This window comes from Dromiciops gliroides, chromosome 3, assembly GCF_019393635.1.
Source record: "Dromiciops gliroides isolate mDroGli1 chromosome 3, mDroGli1.pri, whole genome shotgun sequence".
Taxonomy (NCBI): domain Eukaryota; kingdom Metazoa; phylum Chordata; class Mammalia; order Microbiotheria; family Microbiotheriidae; genus Dromiciops; species Dromiciops gliroides.
The window spans coordinates 345,128,025-345,149,909 of NC_057863.1; positions in this window are offsets into that span (position 1 = coordinate 345,128,025).

Sequence of the window (21,885 nt, forward strand, 5' to 3'; positions counted from 1 at the left end):
TTCAAATAGAGGGCTTCTCATGAAAGGTTCCAACAAGAAGAATCAATGTGGAAGGGTGGGGATGCTGTATTTGATTGTAACCCTAGGGGGAGGGACCAATTGCTGTTAAAAGGCCTGTGAGGGGCAGCTAGATGGTGCAGTGGATAGAGTACCAGCCCTGGAGTCAGGAGTACCTGAGTTCAAATCTGGCCTCAGACACTTAACACTTACTAGCTGTGTGACCCTGGGCAAGTCACTTAACCCCAATTGCCTCACTAAAAAAAAAAAAAAGACCTGTGAGCCTCCATCTTGGGGTTTGCCCCACTAGAGGGTGGCCCATTCTTGTGAGAATGAAAATAAAATGAGCTTTTGACACATCCCCAATTTGGAGTTCCAGAAGTTGTTGGTTTTTTGGTGGTTTTTTTTTGTGGTGTTTTTTTGAGTGCTATTTCTCAGAATTGGAGGTCCCACTGAGATTTTATGAAATTAAGATTAATTATGATTTGAAAGGAACCATTTTGGGCCTGGGCCTCCGGGTTCAGTTCTCTTTTTTTTTTTTTTTTTTGGTGGGGCAGTGGGGGTTAAGTGACTTGCCCAGGGTCACACAGCTAGTAAATGTCAAGTGTCTGAGGCCAAATTTGAACTCAGGTACTCCTGAATCCAGGGCCAGTGTTCTATCCACTGCACTACCCAGCTGCGCCCAAAGTGGATGGTTCTTGAGTGGATCAGCAGTAGAATTAAATTGTCAATTGAGGTTCTATGGGATGTAAAGGGGTAGTGGAAAATTATTATTGCAATGCTTTATATATATGTATAGGGCGGGGGGAGGTGCCCAGCAGTTTTCATTGTGTGGGACGTATTGTCAGGATGTGGCTGGTAATGGTTTTCTGAGGGGGACAGAGAGGGACAGAAACGACAGAAAAAGGAAGGGTCTGGGACAGAAAAGCCGTGTTTGATGAATGGAGAGCATGAATCCGGGTGAACAGGTAGAGTGGGGAGCCCTGAAGAAGTTGGACCCAAAGGGCAGATAGCCAGCAGCTCACAGGAAAGGATAAGTGAATTTGGAGAGGGGCATGGCAATTTAGAGTTAGCCCGAGGTATGTGGAAAGGTGGGGTCTGTGAAAATGTCATGACAGAATGGGACCATGGGCTGGGAGTCCTCAAGGAAGACAGTTGAAGCAAAAAGCAGGAGTGATGGAAGAGAGAGGTGGATTGATATGGAAATCAAGAGGCATAATCCAAATGTGTAGGAAAGTTTACCTCTCCAAAACATTAATGAGAAGGTAGAAGGTACAGATGAAGGCATGGAAAAGTTAGCCTGTGCATAGGTCGTGGCTAGCTGACTGGAGAGAGCGTGGATAGGTAACTGGAGTCTGTTGAGAAGTGGGAAGGGAAAATCCAGCTATTTGCCATTTGGTGCCCTAAGTGGAAGAAGAGTTGGAGCCGAGTGTCAGGAAAAGAGACAGGGCATGGAGTCAGAGATATATGAATGGACAGAATGTCTCAGTGGGAGGTATGTGAATGAAGAGGCAGAAGTGCTGTTTTCTAGAAAGTGGATAGAATGAAGTGAGGGTAGAGGGAGTCCTCACCATTTAGGTAAAGTTGAATGGAGGGAGAGATGACCCATGGGGGAAGCCTAATCATAGAGAGATGGCTAAATTGAGAAAAAGTGCTTAGTGGGAGAGATGTGGAAAGGTATAGTGCATTTGCTATATGGAGTGCCACACAGCTGGGGCAGTGGTCACTGAGGGAGGAAGTGTATCCTGGAGAGAGGGGGGTTTAGAATGGATTCTCAGAGAATCTGTTAAATGGCTGGCTGCAGAAGCTTCGGAGAGGTAGAATGATGCTGTGAGAAGAAGGTGAATTGCTAGAAGTGGGTGCCTGGAGAGTGGTAGTCCTTGAGAAAGAATGTGTGGTGAAAGAGGACAATGTATGGAGAAATAGAGAAATTTAGGGATGAGTGAATGGAGCAACTGGAATCCTGAGAGAGTCATTGGAAAAGAAATTTCCATGAAAAAAGAGGTAGAATGTAAAAGAAAACTTGAGCGACCTTTTCAGGAAGGGACAGAGAGAGGCAGTATGAAAGACCTGAATGTGGGAAGATTAACGTGATAGTGCTGGAGAGGAAGGCAAGAGAAGAAATGTACAGATAGGGTGTGGACAGCTAGAAAATCACAGAGAGCAAGAGGTGAAATGTGAGAGGGTAGCCAAGGCAGGCCTTGTGGATGTTGGAGGAAAAGGGGAGAAAGCAGCCAAAGGTCGGCTATGAAAGCCAGCACGTTTTAACTTTAGTGTAGCTGCTGAGGTCCTTAGATAAAGGAGACAAATTCGATTTTGCAGGTGTTATGGGGGAAAATGGGGTAGGGGGTTTGGGTTAGGGTTTGGGGTCCTTAGGAATTCCTCTTTAAAGAATTACACCCTCTTGCACACAAAAGCAGTTAGAATAAGATGGTAATTTATTTAGGGGTAAGGGAAGGGAGGGAGAGGGGAAGGGAAACCAAGAAAGAAATCCTTGGACTTCTCACTGGGCGGGGGGGGGGGGGGGGGGGGGGGGGGGGGGGGGGGGGCGGAGATAGGTATGGAACAAAGCACGTGGCTCTGAGGTAGGTACTTTTATAGAGGACTGATGGCAGGGAGGGGTGACCATTTGACTGTGGAAAGTTCCTTTAGTGAGGGAGGACCATCGCCCACTGGTGGTAGCTGGGGGAATTGGGTGAGGGGTGGCCCGATCTCTCAAGCCATCTCTCCAGGATTCAAAGGCAGCAGCCACACCCAAACATCTCCCTAGGGGTAAGGGAGACCAGAATGAAGGGTGGAGGTCCCAGAGCTAGCTCAGTCTGATCTGGTTCTGCTTCTCTCTCTAGGCATATCTGTCCTCTGGTTTAGTTTCTCAAGGACAAGATTCCTTGATGTACCCCAGAGAACTTCTGGGAAACTTTCGGCCCACAACACAGGGGTTTGTGGTGAACTAAAATCTACCCTGGAAGAAATTTACTAGCAAGTTTATTTTTCTGTGATGAAGCTTACCTCCCAGAGTTATGAGGATCACATGATCATAAGGCACTTAGCATAGGGCAAGTGTTTATATAAATGATTTTCTGTATAGAGCACAATATTATGGGAAAATGATAGTTTATTTTGGGAAAAGAAAGCTAGAGAAGAGAGCATGGGGCATGGCTATCTGAGATGCCTTTTTTTCCCCTGAGTGTGAAACTGACAATAGAGGGGCTATCTCCTACACTGGTGATGGGGGTTGGTTGAGGGGCAGCTCAAGATCTTCCCCTGGCACCACAGGGGTGTGGCCATACTTGGTCTTGTCTCCCCAGGGGGTAGCTCTGAATTGATGGGTGATTTCTTTGTGAAAAAGCGGGGGATGGGATTTGGAGGCCCTTAGGACATTGTAATGTTTTCTTGAATCCTGTAAGTTCCTTTGAGTGGGAGAGATGTGATGGAATAAGAAAGAAATATTTGTCATTTGAAAATATTTCCTGAAAGGTTGGCAAATGTTCTTTAACATAAAGACAAATTTTAAGCAGTTTCTTAGGGGAAAAGGAAAAGGGAAAAAGAACAAAGCAATGTACGTGTGTGTGTGTGTGTGTGTGTGTGTGTGTGTGTGTGTGTGTGTGTATTTTCAGGATATAATGTGTGCACTTGTGGGACTTAGGAGGCCCATTTTATTTGAGAGTTAATTTGTTGCAAAGACAATTTGATATTGATAATAATTGTGTTCAAGCTACCATTAGTGGTGATTAATGGAAAAAGCTTTTTCTGAATGCCTAAATATTTGAGTTTCATTTTTAGACTTGGTGTGTCCCTGTAACTCTTATGACATAAGAGTAAGGAAGGTGGAAGTTTGTTACTAATTAAATTAAAACTAGAGCAACTAAATTGCTTCACTGGGCTATGAAAGGAATCTTCCTGTTTTAATCTGAACTTATTGGTATCTGTGAGTGAAAAATCCATCCTCTTCTCAATAATTCTCAGGAACTCAGCATCGAAGTGACAAAGGCTTTATTTTCTTCTCATGAGAAGGAGGCACCCTAGTGTGCAGCTAGTGGGTGCCCAGAAAGGGGGCTCAAAGGCCCTCTTTTATACCCTAGTCCCTAACGCGAATGGGCCCTCCCCTTTTTCACCAATGGTCCAGTTACTCAAGGGTTACAATCTTCGAGCAAAAACTAGCTAATCGAAATGCAGTATTCCCACCCCTCTTCCTTGTATGGGCATAACTCAGGAGTAGACCTTATACTTCCTTATATGGACACAACTCTGGAGCATACCTTATTGAGACCAGGGTTCCTTGAACCATGTGACCTGAGGGAGAGGAGGGGATCTGAGACCTTTGTCCTACAAACAGGTCAGGGGGAGTATGACTGACTGTTATATCCACATTGAGAGGAGCCAACTACCCATTTCTCACAGTATCCTTGGTAATTTATGAGTTGTCTTATAGGAAATAGGAAGATATCTACTTATGATTCTTATTTGAAATTAGAACATGTGTAGAAACACATGCAGGTTAGTTAAGATGTTCTCATTATTTAAAGGAATTATGCTGATAAGGTTAATATATGGCTTTCCTGCTAAAATTGATTCAGATTTTTATTGGATCTGTATCTTTTGCTTCTAACGTTGGAATTGTTTGTTTTACTTTACTTATGATACAAATATTCAGAAGAATAGGATTTGAACTCCTTTTTCATTATTTTATTTGTGGAATGAATGAACTATTTCTCTGTCTCTCTTAAGGTATTATTTGCTTATACTGTTAGCAAATGTCATGGATGTATCAATAGTTTACTTGGATTTAATTGTAATGATTTATTTTCACTTATTTTCAAGAGGGTATAGAGTTAGTTTTTGTTGTTACATAATCTGCTCCTGTTTGGTAACCCTAAAGGATTTAGGAGGATTTAGTTTTTGGAGTTGATACAGTATGATTTGTGAAAGGGTTTTCACTCCAAACTCCACTGCCCTGCAAGGAGCGATAATAGAAGATAATAGAAGGAATAATTTAAAAACTATAACTGGTAATAAGTCGAAATTTTAAATTGGTATGGAAACTCTGAAATTTGAGAAAAATTGTGTAAAAATTGTTTGGTTTTCAACTTTTGTGAGAAATCATTTTTAATTTATTTTGAGAATACAGCATATTTTGGTTTCTAGACACAGCAGGTTAATATTTAATTTATGGCTTTTACTATTAGTCCTAGTTCATTTGATATTTCTGTGTTGCTTGGGAATCTTTCATTGTTACACTTCCTGGAGAAACTGTCCCAATTCCAGATAATAATAGTTAGGAGTTTCTAATATGGTATTCATTGGATCTGTAGAACTCATCACATATGTAATAGCGAAAAGAAAGCTTTAGGAACATCAGATTATTGAATAAAAATAAGAACTTATTGTGATTCCAGAAGATTTCTAGGTGATACAACTCAGTTGGTGATTCTGAAAATATATTTAAAAGTTTATGTGATTGTTCTGACGAGAACATATTCAATAGAAGCGTTCCTGTACTCGAGATATTTTGTAAAATATGATATGTTCACTGTGAGTCTATGTTTTAATTGGTAAATTGTTGATGGATGGAAATTATGCATTAACGTGTTACTAATTATTATTATTATGTAACTGGCTATGGTAATATTTAGAAATTGTTGCATGTTATATTCTGAGTTTACAAACTTAATTCACATTTTTTGCTGTCAGCATTATCCTCAGTTGTTAAAATCCATATGAGACTTGGATTAAGGGAATTTACCATTTGAGACATTAATTGCCTTTATTTTGAGTTACCAGATCTGAGTAGCCAAGGTGTCAGCTATCCATGAGAGGACATACAAGAGCAGGCATTGAACTGTCAAGAAGGGGAGGGACACATGAAGTCCAGGTACTGCACTGCTTTGGGAAAGGCCAAGAAAATGGCCATTAGCAAGAACTGAGGTTGGATTCTCTTGGTTTAATCCCACCCCCTTCCACTCATAGCACCAGATGGCTGGGCTATGCCATCTCCTACACTGACTTCGATCCCCCCTTCTATATGCCTGATGCCATGGACATCTCAATCCCATGTATCTGATTAAGCCTGATTCAGTTACCCCTCTACATATTGCACTGGCTTCCACAAGACTTGGCAACTTTTGTTCTTTTATCGTAACCCCCATAGTCCCAGGTGTCATGATAAGCATGATGTTGAATTTGACCATGGCATCTGTTACCAGTTGTATTAGATTCTTTCGTTTCTTTCTCATAATGGCATAAGGATAATTAGGCAGATGATGCAAAAAGTGATGAAACAAAGATGAAAATTTTCTTAATTGCCTTGTATTAAGGAAGGGTATATGAGTATAATTTATGGACTCCGTTGAGGGTGGCTTGGGAAAGTTGGTTTTTTTTTGGTTTTTTTTTTTAGGCAATGGGGGTTAAGTGACTTGCCCAGAGTCACACAGCTAGTAAGTGTCAAGTGTCTGAGGCCGGATTTGAACTCAGGTACTCCTGAATCCAGGGCCGGTGCTTTAACCACTGAGCCATCTAGCTGCCCCGGGAAAGTTTTTTATGCATTTTAAAGCTGAATCAGAAACATCTCAAGTTTGTTTCAAGAAAAGTAGAGGAGGGTAATTTATAGAATTACACCTGATGAAAAGTCAATTCTGTTTAAGTTTTATTATGTTGCTTGGAGATAACATCTGTCTGTAAAGCATACAAACCTGGTTTATTTACCTGACATGTACTATTTTGAAATTAACAGTTTAAATGTACTATAATTGAAGTTGACTTTTATATAAGTTCATTTGTGATCATTTTCTTATAAAGATATTCTGTAACCTAAGTTTTATGTGAGGATTATATCTTAAACAATTGAGTAAGAATATTTGAAGAAGTTTTTTTTTGTTTGTTTATCCTTATTTTTTGTGGGGCAGGCAGGCTGGGGTGGCTTATGTCTGGGGCCAGATTTGGGCTCAGGGCCTCCTGGGTCCAGGGCTGGTGTTTTGTCTACTGTGCCACCTAGCTAATTCATGATGACAAATTTAAAATAGGGTTGAGGGGTAGGAGGAATGCACTGGGGGAGGGGGAAGGGGAGAGGTAGACTGGGGAGAGGTGGCTCACATGAAGGAAACAAGAAAAAGCTTATGGAGGAGTGGGGAAGAGGGGGAAGGAGTGGGGGAGTGAGTGAACCTTACTATCAGAACTGGCTCAAAGAGGGAACATACATACTCAAGTGGGTATAGTAATATATTTTTTAGTGAGGCAATCGGGGTTAAGTGACTTGCCCAGGGTCACACAGCTAGTAAGTGTTAAGTGTCTGAGGCCAGATTTGAACTCAGATATTCCTGACTCCAGGACTGGTGCTCTATCCACTGCGCCACCTAGCTGCCCCATAAGTACATAAAATTTTAAAGCTTTTACATGAATAAAAATCAATGCATCTAGAACAGGATAAATTGTTAAGTAGAAAAAATATGCATCAAATATCTCTGATATCTAAAATAAAGGGAATTGAGATGAATATATAGGAGTACGAGCCATTGCCCAAAGATGTGTTCAAAGGATATGATCAAATAGCTTTTAAAACATCTGCAAGCAATCAACAACCATACAAACAAAATTTAAGTAATAATAACAAGAAGTAACAATAATAAGAGAAATGCTGGTGCAGTAGACAGAGAACTGGACCTGAAGTCAGGAAGATCTGAGTTCAAATACAGTCTCTTATTAACTGTGTGATCCTATGGAAGTAATTTAGCTTCTGTCTTGGTTTCCTTATCTGTAAAATGGGGGAAATAATAGTACCTACCTTCTAAGGTTGTTATGAGGATCAAACGAGATAATAATTGTAAAGTACACAATGTCTAGCAAATAGTAAGCACTATATAAATGTTAGCTATTATTATCATTATTATTATGTGCAAAATGAAACAATAATGAGATTTCATTTCACTTCATGAAAATTGGCAAAGATTATAATATATCTAAATAGTCAATGGTAGAGGAGCTTTAGGGAGATAGAATCACTAAAACATTCTTAATAAAGCTGTAATTTTTTCCAACCATTCTAAAAATCAATATAGTATTAGTCAAGAAAAATCACTGAAATGTTCATAATCTTTAGCTACCAATCCCATTATTGGGTATATAACTCCAAGGAAACCAAGGACAGAAAGAAAGACCTCATATACACCTAATATAGTCATAGAAGTACTTTTTGTGGTAACAAAAAGTTAGAAACAAAATGGGTGCTCATCAGTAGAGATATGGTTGAATAAATTGTGGCTTATAGATGGAATATCATTGTACCAGCAGAAATGAACATAAGAAAATCAAATAAGCTAGGAAAGATCTGTATGAACTGATATAAAGTAAAGTACTTATGGATAGAGAAACAAGATAAACAACAATTACAATAATGCAAATAAAAACAACACCAAAAGGCAGCTGAATCACAATAACCAATCTTGGCTCCAGATAAGGGCTGCTGAAATATATTATTTGCCTTCTGTTCATGCCTTACAGAGTGGAAATACTGTATATGCTGTCAGATGTGGCTTTTCAATATATGTTCTGAAGAAGTAATCTATGGCAGGAGTGAGTGGGAAGGTCTTGCAAAAGGACTGTAAGGTAAAGCTTTAAATTGACAAATCTTTTCCATTTTTCATCTATTTGTTGTCCTCATTCTAGTTTTATCCTTAAAGGCTTTGGGGAAGATCTAGGTTAATTGGTATTCATGACAAGGTTTTTGTAAATTAATTTTCGTATCCACCATTTCTCACTATTTTATGAAGTGACATCACTCAAAATCTTTTGCCATCTTCCTCCGTAAATACAGCCTATGGCCTATAACTTTATAACACAAACTGCTCTAAAAATAGAAGACAAAAACCTCTGAGCTCACATAGCAAGATATGATCCTGAAGACCTGACCCAAGAAATCATTTTCTCTTTGTTTTATAGCCTTCCTCTGCAGTTTGTTATTCAGTCATTTTTCAGCCATGTCCAACTTTTCATGACCTTATTTGGAGTTTTCTTGGCAAAGATACTGAAGTGGTTTGCCATTTTCTTCTCCAGGTCATTTTATAGATGAGGAAATCGTGTAAAATGACTTACCCAGGGTCACTCAGCTAGTGTCTGAGGCCAGATTTGAACTCAGAAAAATGAGTCTTCCTGACTCCAGACCCAGTACTCTATCCACTGTGCCATCTAGCTGCCCTGCTTTCACCTGTAGTTACTCCCGGAAAATCTTCAAGTATGGTTTAGATATAAACCATGTCTAGTTCCAAAAGTAAGTTAAAGTATCCCCAGCTCCAGTACAAGCACTTATGGTAATAAATGTAAATTGGGTATAGAACACTTTTATTACACCCCATATAAAATACTCAGTACTCAAGAATGTGACCTTGGGCAAGTTATTTAGTCACCTGGAACCTCAGTTTCCCCATTTATAAAGTGAGAGGATTGGATTAGATGCCCTCTGATATTTCTTCTACATCTATTATCCAGTAGGACTTGGATATGAGAGGTGTAGCAGAAGGATAATTCAAATAAAATCCCAAGATTATGAACATAGGAGATGGGGTAAATAGCTGCCCTTCAAATAAATGGAGAAATAGTCACATCAAAGGGAGGTGTAGGTTGGTAGTGGTGGTAGAGAGAAAAATAACAAACTTAGAATTTTTTAAAAAGTCTTACTGATGCCATTTCTTTTTACATCATGGTTATTCCTATACATCGCCCTTCTCTGCATGTCCCTCTTCCTATAAGTCCTTTCTTATAACAATAACAATAACAATAACAATAATGATATCAGTTTAGCAAAATGAGTGGACATATTAGCTACATCAGACAACAAGCACAGCAAACACATGTGCAATATTCTAAACCTATAGTTTTCCACCTCACCAAAAAAAAGGAGAAAGCTGCACTTTGAGGATCATTTTTTAAATTAAACTACAAATGAGAGTTCTGAATAACTTAGAATTACCCAGGGGGAAACTATTTCACTGTCAAATTTGGTATAGCAAGCTTAAAGTCAGAAATAGCAAGAAAAAAGGAGGGGATTTTTATTTATTGATCTTTCTAAAAGTATTCAGCTACAAAGAAATAAAAAAAAAGACAATTTCACTTAGCATACAACTGGCATAGATATAGTTCTAAAGAAATGTTGAAAAAATATTCCAGTAATGTATACTAATTAGCATACCAGCTGCACAGTTAATTTTACAGCTGTAGTATTTGAACATAATGGATACTGCCACCATTGCATATCATCTTTTTGTATTCAAATATGCTTAGTCATTCTGGGGATTTATGGCATAAAATGTTTTTTTTTAAACTATAACTGTTCACTTAGTTCTTGTGAGATCTCCAAATAAAGAACCAAGTTCTATATCTGATGCATATAGTGATGCTTTGATAGTATAAGAGCACAGTAACTAATATACTTGTAAAATCATATAGTGTGGTCCTCCTTTTAGCAAGTGAAGCTGGTAGCAGCAGAAGCTGACCACTGAGGAGCCAGCACACTAGCCAGGCCATCAATGGATTGACCCATCAGATGAGACACAGGTCTGTAAGGATCCAGTCCAATTGAACTAGGGAAGTAACTAGTCCTTTGCTGATGGAACACCAAAGAGGAGTAAAAGACTCCAAGGGACAAAACTCAAAAGCTAACCCTTGTGTGTTGCAACCACTTTAATCTGGAGCTCACTCTTCTTAGGGATCTTGTCTCTATAAGAGGATAGAGGAGATGGTAAGAGGATAGAAGATTGTATCCTGTAAGAGGATAGGGAGATTGTTTTGCAGCTATTCTTATTATGCCTTCTCAGTATACTTCTTTGTATAAGAGCTAATTTCTATAAACTGGTCAACCAATATTGGGAGTATATTATATGGAGGCTTATGAATAACAGTATTAGAAACTCCATCCCTGAGAGGAGGCAGTTATTGTACTCTGGGAATGTAACCTGCTAGTTCAGGGCAAGGTAGGAGAGAAAGTAAGCCCAGTGCAACATTCAAAACTGTGTTTCAAGGAAACATCACAATCCATGAAGCAATAGAGAAGTTTTTCAGAGAAAAAGCTATCTATCTGACTAGGGTATGCAATATTTTTGCCTCAACTGATACAGAGAACCACTGAATACTGGTTTATCAGTCACATGACAAAATTTGTCTTCTTATTGGTCTAGACTCAATTATTAACTAAATGCCCTTCTATGTATGATACACTGTTGTTCCATTATTAGTCCACTTGCCAGAACACATATAAAAAAATCTACATCCCCTTAAATGTTTAGATGTTATAAAAACTATTAATATTTTTGTATCCATGCCCACAAACTTAACTTGTGTACCAAAACCTAAATACAGCATAATATCTTAATAACTATTTTTGATTTAGGTTTATTTCCACTGGAAATATTCAATCAGGACACAAGATCAAATTTAAAGAAGAATACTCCTTTGTTCAATTCAGAAACATTATGTGATGTTAAGGACCAAAATGAAAACAGTAACTCTCAGTTTTAAAAATTAATTTTTCTGTTGAGAACATGAATGATGTTAACATTGGCAATCTTGTTTGCTGATTTTGGAAGGACCAGGAACTGAACAAGTTATAGTATATGAATGTGATGGAATAGTATTGTGCTGTAAGTAATGATTGTGGGGATAAGTTCAGAAAATTTGAAGATTTGTATAAACTGATGTTCAATCATTGCCTAATTAATGAGCTTTCCCTTGATTTCCAATTCTTTGCCACCACAAAAAAGAGCTGCTATAAATATTTTTGTACATATAGGTCTTTTTCCTTTTCCTTTAATCTCTTTGGAAGTATGAACCTAGCAAAAGTATTTCTGGATTAAAGAATATGCACATTTTAAGAGCTTTTGGGGCACAGCTCCAAATTGTTTTCCAGAATGGTTGAAATAGTTCACAGTTCCACCAACAGTGCCTTACTGTACCTATTTTCCCACATTACATCCAACATATGTTATTTTCCTTTTCTGTCATGTTAGCCATTCTGTTGGGTATGACTTGGTACATCGGAGTTGTCTTAATTTGCACTTGATATTCTTTACCTTTTGCTCCTCTATATGAATTTTGTTATTATTTTTTCTAGCTCCATAAAGTAATTATTTGGTAGTTTGATTAGTATGGCACTAACTAAATAATTTAATTTAGTTAGTCTTGTAATTTTTATTATATTGGCTTAGCCTCCTCCCCATGGTCTTTTAATCTTTTCTTTTGTATCATGGACCCCTTTGGTAGTCTAATAAAACCTATGGACCACTTCTCAAAATGTTTTTAAATACACAAAATAAAATGCATATGAATACAAAGAAAACTAATTATAGTGAAATACAATTATAAAAATGTGTGTGTGTGTGTGCGCGCACGCGCGTGTGTCTAAAAAGTTCATGGACCTAAGTTAAGAATCCTTGCTTTAGGCAAAGAAAAACCATTCCATGAGGAATGCAGATTATAGAAAGATTTATTGGCTCATGGATACTCCAGTAACATATTAGGATTTTGTTGTGTTTTGTTTTGTTTTTCCAACAGTGGTCTCATTGTAGATTCAAGACAGAGCATTGGAGTTAAAAGACCTAGGCTTGAATCCTCACTTGTTAGGTGACTTTAGGTAAATCCTTTACCTTAGGTTCCTTATCTGTAAAATAAGGGGGTGGAACTGGATGATCCCTAAGGAGCTATCTAGCTGCAAATTCTTTGATCTTATAACATTCAAGTGTTTTCGTTTAGATAATAAATAATATTATATTACAACTGAAAGAGACCATGAAGACCATCTGTGATGCCTCTTGTCCAAAGTGCCCTTCTTCTTTGTTTTACAAATGAGGAAACTCAGAAACATTAAATCCTGCAATTATAATACTGGCTTACATTGTATAGTGCTTTGCAGTTTTCAAACAACTTCCACAAACATTATATCATTTCAATGTCATAGCAATTTGTTCTAGCCAGGGAGGGTATTATTCTCCTCTTCCGCCCCCCCCCCATTTAATTAATGAGGAAACTGTCCTAAAGATATTGTGACTTACCTAATGTCACATTATTAATGAACAGCAGAACCTGGACTAAAATCCATCCTGACTCCTAGGGAAGTGTATTTTCTACTACACCATACTCTCTCTCCATGTATCTAAACAGAAGAATGGATTAGAAGAAAGTGAAGATGAGAGAGAGAGAGAGAGAGAGAGAGAGAGAGAGAGAGAGCAAGCAAGCAACTGGAAAGTAATTACCATGTTCTGAGTCAGGTTAGTGGCAGTGGGAATGGAAATGAAGAGACAGATGTTAGAGACATCACAGAAAGAAGAATCTACAGGATTTGGTTACTAATTGAATGGGGGGAAGGGAACAAGAAAGAGAAAAATAAGGTATTGAACCAGGGAGACTTAGAGAATGATGGTGCTATTAACCAAAATATAGAAAATCAGAGAGGAGGAAGTTGGGTGTATGTGTAAAGAAGGCAGGGAAGATACTGAATAGCTTCACAAATGCTGTATTTGAGGTTTTAGGAGTATATGCTAACAAGGTATCTTATGTAGGCCATAGGAAATGTGTTTTGGAAGCTTAGGATAGAGGTTTAGACTAGAATCACAAATCTGAGAGAAGTCTGCAATAGATCCTTCTAGATTGTGTTATCCTTGGCTGCTCTGTCTCTGTCTTTGGCAAGGACATTAAATGTTTACTGGCTAAGGTGATTTCTAAGCCCTTTTGACCTTTTCACTATAGCAACCCTTTTACATTGGTTACATTTATGTAGGAAGTAATATTTATAACTGGTATCTACAGCATTTTAAGGTTTGGAAAATGATATCCATACATTTGTTGTTCTTCAGTCATTTCAGTAGTGTCTGACTAGTCCTTCATGACCCCATTAGGAGTTTTCTTGGCAAAAAGTACTGGAGTGGTTTGCCATTTCCTTCTCCAGCTCATTTTATAGATGGAGGAGTGAATTTTTAACTCACATTTACTCTGTTATTTCAGAAAATTTTATCTTGTGTTATGATATATCCTTTTCTTGCTGACTTTGATTCTGGCCTCCATATTGAGAGAATAGAATAAAATATTTAACGAAGAGTTGAAACCCTAAATAAGTGAGGAGAAAACTCTAGAAAAATCTAGATCTAGCTGACCCTTGGTGAATTCAAGTCACTTGGCACAGTCAAGCTATGTTTCAGGGTATATAAAAAGCTTCTGATTTTCACCAATATAGCTTTGGGGCGGGGCAGGGCAATGAAGGTTAAGTGACTTGCCCAGGGTCACACAGCTGGTAAGTGTCAAGTATCTGAGGTCATATTTGAACTCATGTCCTTCTGAATCCAGAGCTTGTGCTTTATCCACTGCATCACCCTAATATAGCTTTTTTTTTTTTTTTTTAGTGAGGCAATTGGGGTTAAGTGACTTGCCTAGGGTTACACAGCTAGTAAGTGTTAAGTGTCTGAGGCCGGATTTGAACTCAGGTACTCCTGCATCCAGGGCCAGTGCTCTATCCACTGCGCCACCTAGCTGCCCCCTAATATAGCTTTTTTACAAAACATTCATTATGTTGTCCTTACTATTTATCATGTGTCTCAGCTCCCAATGGGCATTAGGCCTCTTAATATTCTTACTGGGCTAGACCACTCCATTGACCTTAGTTACCTTCCCTCAATTCTATCTCTTCTATATAGTCATTTAAAATCTGAATTGTTGATTCTATTCCATTTAATTCAATCTGCCTATATTAAAAGCTGGCAGACACCATTAGGCACTGGACCTACAAATATATCATATTCTTTGCCCTGGGGATAAAAAAAGAAGCAAAAGACAGCCCTTGCCTTCAAGAAGCTTACAACCCAATGAGGGAAACAACAAGCAAAAAAATATGTACAAACAAACTATATACAAAATAAATAATAATTTACAGAGGAAAAACACTAGAATTAAGAGAGGTTGGGAAATTCTTCCTGAAGAAAATGGGATTTTTAGCTGGGACTTCAAGAAGCAAGGGAATCCAGGAGGCAGAGATGAGGAAAGAGAATATTCTATTCATGGAGACAGCCAGTGAAAATGCCTAGAGTCTAGAGATAGAGTGTTTTGTTTGAGGAAGGGGAAAGAGGCCTGTGTCACTAGATCACAATATATGTAAATAAGCAACTTGGAAAGGTAGGAGGGGTCTAGGATATCAAGGGCTTGGAGAGTGACTTGTCCAAGGTGACATAGATAATGACTATCAGAGCCAAGATAAAAATTCAGGTCTTAGACTGCTTGTGCTTGTGTGTGGTATATATATATATGTGTGTGTGTGTGTGTGTGTGTGTGTGTGTTTATGTGTGTGTATATATATATACACACATGCAAATGTATATTTAGATATGTATATGTGTTTGCATGTATATACTATGTATATGCACACCCACATATATGTATATGTTTGCAGGTGTCTATTATGTCTATATCTCAACGTACCATATGCATGTGTGCATATTTACATATGTGTGGGTATGTGTACACATTTATTCAATTGCTAGAACTACAAGAGTGTTTCTTATATTGATTTAAGGCATGGGTCAGCAAACTACATCCCCAAAGGCCAAATCCAGTCTGCCACCTCTTTTGGAATAGCCTTCAAGCTACTATTCTTAGCTCTTGAACCTGCAGGATCCCCGTGTATGGTAGTCTGGTAACCCTGGTAAAAGTCACCCATTAGCTAATTTCAGCAACTTTAGCCTCCTCCAAAGCTCTTTTGAAAAGAACTCTGCTTTTTCCCCCTACTCAATATTGTCATCACAATTTTAAAATGATAAAACAGTTTTAAGAGATTTATATACTGGTTTCCTTATATTACTCACATTAAGAAAAATTTAAAGATAATGATGAACGAATCAAAATTATATCAAGCACCAGAACAACAATAATAAAAATCAACACTATCACATGAATTCTTTTTTCAATAATTCTACACATTAATATTCCATTTGGAACATTTTTTTTCCCTGAGGTGCTTACTGTTACTATGGCAACTCAATATTGGTTCCACAGGCTATTGCGTCAAAGGCAACACTGATATTGAAAGCTCTATGCAAACCAGAATTCTAAAACTACATTTAACGATACAAATCTGCAGTTTTAGGTGACACTTCTACTGTACAACTTAATTAAAGCCAAATAGTTGCTTTAGAACACAGCATTTATATAATTTGCAATTATATATAAATTCATTTATTGATAATCCTTCCATTCTTAGTTACTAGGTTTCATGGTGGGGGGACACAAATAATTTTGTAAACCTGTGCCTTCTCAAATTATTTACTTCAGTGAACTCAAATATCTGAAAACTGTTTTCTCAATTGAAAAAGATTCAGTTTATCTCTACTTCTGAGGAATTCAATTCTGCCTCCCTAAAATTAAAGCATTTCTCCTACTAAGAGAAAATGTATGTAAATGTCCTAGAAGCCATTCATCTGCATCCTCCCTCTTCTCAGGCTTCTACACTTCACCTCATGGTCGATAATTTCACCTCTTTACTAAGGAGATAGGAGCTACTGGGATTGAGATCACTCATTTTCCATTTTTTCCACCCCTAAAAATCTTTGTCTATTTACCGATTATCTCTTTTTTTTCCCTCCTCTCTCAAAGGAAGAAATGGATCTCCTCTTGTCCAAAACTAACCAAATCCTTCACCCATTCTTTTGATCCCATCTTTTATTTGACTCCTCTGGAGACTTCCTCCTAGAATCACACCACCTTCTATTTCCAATATCTTCAATCTCCCCCATTTAACTGGCTCCTTTTCATCTGCCTACAAACATGCCCAAGCCTCCCTTGTTAAACAGTGCAGCAGCAGCAGCAGCAGCAGCAGCAGCACCACCACCACCACCACCAAAATAATCCTTGGCTTGGTTCTACTGCTTCCTTTACCTACCAACCGCTTCCTTTCCTTCTTTTCCTGCCAGTCTTCTTGTATTGCTCTATAATTACAGCAGTCTAAAACTCTCTACTTCCTCTCATCCATTTTTTCCTTTATCTCATGTAATGCGACTTCTGCCCAGAGGTGTGCTGGTGATTGTTTAACAACTGGCTATCCTTTAAAAAAAAATAGAGCGGATACACTTCTAAGTTTAATCTGAATTATTAACATCCTCTCCATCACTTTCTTGTGATTGTTTAAATCAGCAAAACAATAAATCAAGCCCTGATTTGTAGCATTTGCCAATTCCTAAAGTGAACATGTTCACACTGAAAATGTAACAACTAGGCTCTCACAAGCTGGTATGAGATGCTTTTGCCCCACTTCACTCCACTGAAAATGGTCTCCTGTGAGCACAATCTCTGAACATACAGGCTTTTATCCGCTCTTTGTTCTTCACTGCTATCTTCCTTTTATTGAAACTGCTTGACTTTTATATTATGTTATACTGTTTCTCCTTATACTTGTATTACTTACTCTACCTAACAAGGACCTTACTTATCTTCTCCTTTTGTCTCAAGCCCCCCCCCCCCAGCAAAGACAGCCTTTCTACTTACTTCTTTGGTGATACCATTTATGTTATAGCTACTTCAAATATGCATGTGAATCCCATACATTATCTCCAATCATGTCCTCTCTTCTGAATTCCAGTCCTGCATTTTCAATTACTTAAAAGACATTTCCATTTGTGTGTTTTGTTGTTAACTCAAACTCATCATATCTAAAACTGAATTTATTCCTCCCCCCCCCAATTGAATTTCTGAATGCTTTGGTTCTCTTAATGGGACAACCATTTCTAATACTAAAAACATGGGATGATGGATTTAAAGCTGGGAAGGACCATGTGGTCCAAACATATTTGACTTATTTCTTCTCCTGGCCAAGCAGGCACTAAGTGTTATTGATTTTTCTTACATGGTGTCTCTTGAATCCTTCCTTTCCTTTCCATTCCCTGACTCCCTTTTTTCATACAATACTATACTTTTTTTCAACTAGGTTCTCTGCCTTCAATCTCTCAAAATCTTAAATTTAGCAAAGTAACTTAATCTTCCAAAGATACTTCTTCAGATATGCTACTTATCTGACAAAGACCTGATATTTGAGATATATAGGGAATTGATACAAATATATGAGTAAGAAGCATTCCTCAATAAGTAAATGGTCAAACTATTTGAAATTCTCAAAAAACATAAAGCAAGCTATCAACAACTACATGAAAAAATCTTCCAAATAACTGACTCCAAGAGAAATGCAAACCAAAACAATTTATACCCATCAGACTGGCAAAGATAAACAAAAAAGGAAAATGGCAATTGTTGGAAAGACTATGGGAAGACAGGCATATTAATTCATTGTTGGTGGAGCTGTGAAGCAGTTCAAACATTCTGGAAAGCAATTTGAAATTGTACCCCAAAAGTCACTAAATCACATACCCTTTGTCTCAGCAACATAATAACTAGAGCAGAGACAAGAAGAAAGGAGCCATATGAAAAAAATTTTCATAGTGGAACAAATCATGGTACATAACTGTAATGGAATATTACTGTAGTGTAAAAAATGATGAAAGGACTGGTTGCAGAGAAAACTGGGACCACTTATATGAACTGATGCATAGTGAAGTGAGCAGAATCAGGAGATTGATTTATATGATGACTAAAATATTATAAAGGAAAACAACCTTGAAAGAACTTTGATTAATACAGTGACTGGTTATGACTCCAGAAGAATGATGATGAAATATGCTTCTCATCTTTTGGCAGGTGGTTGACAAATGTGTGAATTTGTTATGCTTGACTATACTTATTTGTTAAAGGAGGAACTTTTACTTGGTGGAGGAAGGAGTTGTACATATATGGGTAGTAATAGTGATGAAAAAGAAGAAGAAAAGAAAGATAAGCATTAATGAAATATTTAGAAAATATACAGAAGAGGGCAGAAGGAAGTTCAGAAGGATAAGAGGAACAGAATCAGCTACATAGAAGGTCAGGAGAGAACTGAAACTCAACCCTGGCGATCGAAGCCCAAGTCTGTGTGGCTTGCACCCTTTCTCCACCACTCCCCAGCATTCTTTCACCAGCCAGCCAGGAGGCCTAGCCCAATATCTGTCACCCACTATTACCATATGGCTTCTCTCATTTTTCTCTCTATCCATGTAGTAAACAATTACCAGATATTTAGAAGAAACATATCCCCAGTTCCTTCCTGGAATTCTCTTATTCCCATCCTTCTCAACTCTACCCCACTAATGTTTCACTCCATTCCTGCCCATTCCTTCTACAGTGCCTATGGCATTTCCACTCCATAGTGAACAAACTCCCTTTCATCCTGGATCTCTCTCACACACATTTCTTCCATGTATTAGCTATCACTGAGACATGACTCACAGTTATCCTCTAGAATTGGTTATAACTCCTTTTACTTCCTGATACAGTAGACCTGGAAGAGGAATCAGATTGTTCCTGCTCTCTGCTGTCACTTCTTTTTTTTTTTATGTATGAGGTATTTTATTTTTTCCATTACATGTAAAGATAGTTCTCAACTTTTGTTTATACATGCTTTACAATTTCAGATTTTTCTCCCTCCCACCCCTCCCTCCCCCCTCCCCTAGACAGCAGGTAATCTGATATAGGTTATATCTATATATCTCTATACATATACATATAGAGATATATATATATATACACACACACATATATATACACATAATAACATTAATCCTATTTCTGCATTAATCCTGTTACAAGAGAAAGAATCAGAGCAGTGATGCAAAACCTCAAAATAGAAAGAAAAAAAAAACCAACAGCACCCAAAACAAAAGAAATAATATGGTTCAATCAGCATCTATACTCCACAGTTCTTTCTTTCTTTTTTTTTCTTGGATTTGGAGATCCTCTTCTATCATGAGTTCCCTGGAACTCTTCTGTACCATTGCATTGGTGAGAAGAATATAGTTCATCACAGTAGGTCAACACTCAATGTTGATGATACTGTGTACAATGTTCTTCTGGTTCTGCTCATCTCACTCATCATCAGCTCACGTAAGACCCTCCAGGTTTCTCTGAACTCTTCCTGCTCATCATTTCTTACAGCACAATAGTATTCCATTGTATTCATATACCACAACTTGTCCAGCCATTCCCCAATTGATGGGCACCCCCTCAACTTCCAATTCCTTGCTACCACGTAAAGAGCAGCTATAAATATTTTTGTACATGTGGGTCCCTTTCCCCCTTCCATGATTTCTTTGGGCAAAAGACCTAAAAGTGGGATTGCTGGGTCAAAGGGTATGCACATCTGCTGTCACTTCTAAACTTTTATTTCCTTCTTGCAGCAACTTTTCATCCTTTGAAGAACACTCAATCAGAAATCTCTGCTCAATTCCAATTGTAATGGCTGTAGTACATTGAACCCTAGGTCATTCTTCCACCCTTTTCAAGGTATTCAACACCTAGAAAACTATCTTTCTTTCCTCCCCAACTCCTACCCTTATATTGAAGGAATTTAATGTCCACATAGATGCTCCCTCAAAAATCCTAACTTCTAATTATTTAGCCTCTTTAAATCCAATTATTTATTCCTTGACTCTGTCTCAGACATAGGGATAGTCACACACTAAATCTCAACATATGCACCATATTCATTTTCTATTTCTCTAATGAAGAACTCTATCTTGACTGTAACTTCCTGTCATTCCCCCTCTCCTTATGACTCCTCTCTCCTAAACTTATTCTTTTCCCTCATTGAGACCTCCAGTCTCTCTACTATATAGCACTCCTCAGGCTGTTGTCCCTCCTTCATTTTACTCTTTCTCCAATTTCAATCCATTTCGATTCTGAACCATTCTCTACTCTTTATCCTTTGTCCCTTTTCTATTGCCTTTTGTCTCTGACAAAACCTTAGTCTTGGATTATTATGCCTCTTCCTCTGCTATGTACCAACTAACTACTGAATATAGCTGAGAGAAGTCTCATAATCATGCTGAGTAGAGTATGAATTAATGTTATTTAACCTCAACTGAGCCCTGTGTGCAGCAAGGCAATCCTTTTACTCTTCCTTAACTGATTTCCTCTTTCACTCTCCACAGATGTTATCCCAAATCCATCCTCTTCTCTCTCGCTTGGCTGAGGATCTTTCCTCTTTACTGAAAATTGACAACATTCTGTGTGAGTTCCATCAGCTGTCCTCTTCATCTCAAAACTCCTTGACACATATGCCACTCTTCTTTCATTCAATCTCTGGCAGAGGTGACCCTTCTCCTTGCCAACTCCTATACATGTGTACTTGATCTCATCCTCTCTTATCTTCTCCAGAAAACTACATCCTCAATCATCTCATCTCTCTCAAATATTCATCCCGTCCCTATCAACTGGTTCCTTCTCCAGTGCTTTCATATATATCTGTCACCACCACCACCCCCATCCTTTCTCTTTTTTTTTTTTTTTTTTAGTGAGGCAATTGGGGTTAAGTGACTTGCCCAAGGTCACACAGCTAGTAAGTGTTAAGTGTCTGAGGCCAGATTTGAACTCAGGTACTCCTGAATCCAGGGCCAGTGCTCTATCCACTGAGCCACCTAGCTGCCCCTTCCCCCATCCTTAAAAAGAAATTTCACTGTATCTTGCTATCCTCTCAAATTATTGCAATATCTCCTTTTCTGATTTACTCTTCAACATTTTGCAATCTGCCTTCTGACCTGATCATTCAACTGAAGCTGCCCTTTTTTAAAAATTGTTTTTTTGTTTTGGGATTAATGAAAATCAATAGATATTTTTATATACATAACAGAGCAGAATTAGAGAACTGTTCAGAAAACTGCAAATCTCTACTCTGGGTACCTTGCTTTTCTTTTTAAGTATGCAAGTTCAATCTAGCTTTCAAAACTGTCTTGCTTTATCTCTGCTTCCTTTTTTTCTTTGAATTTTTTTTTAAAAGATACATTGATGACT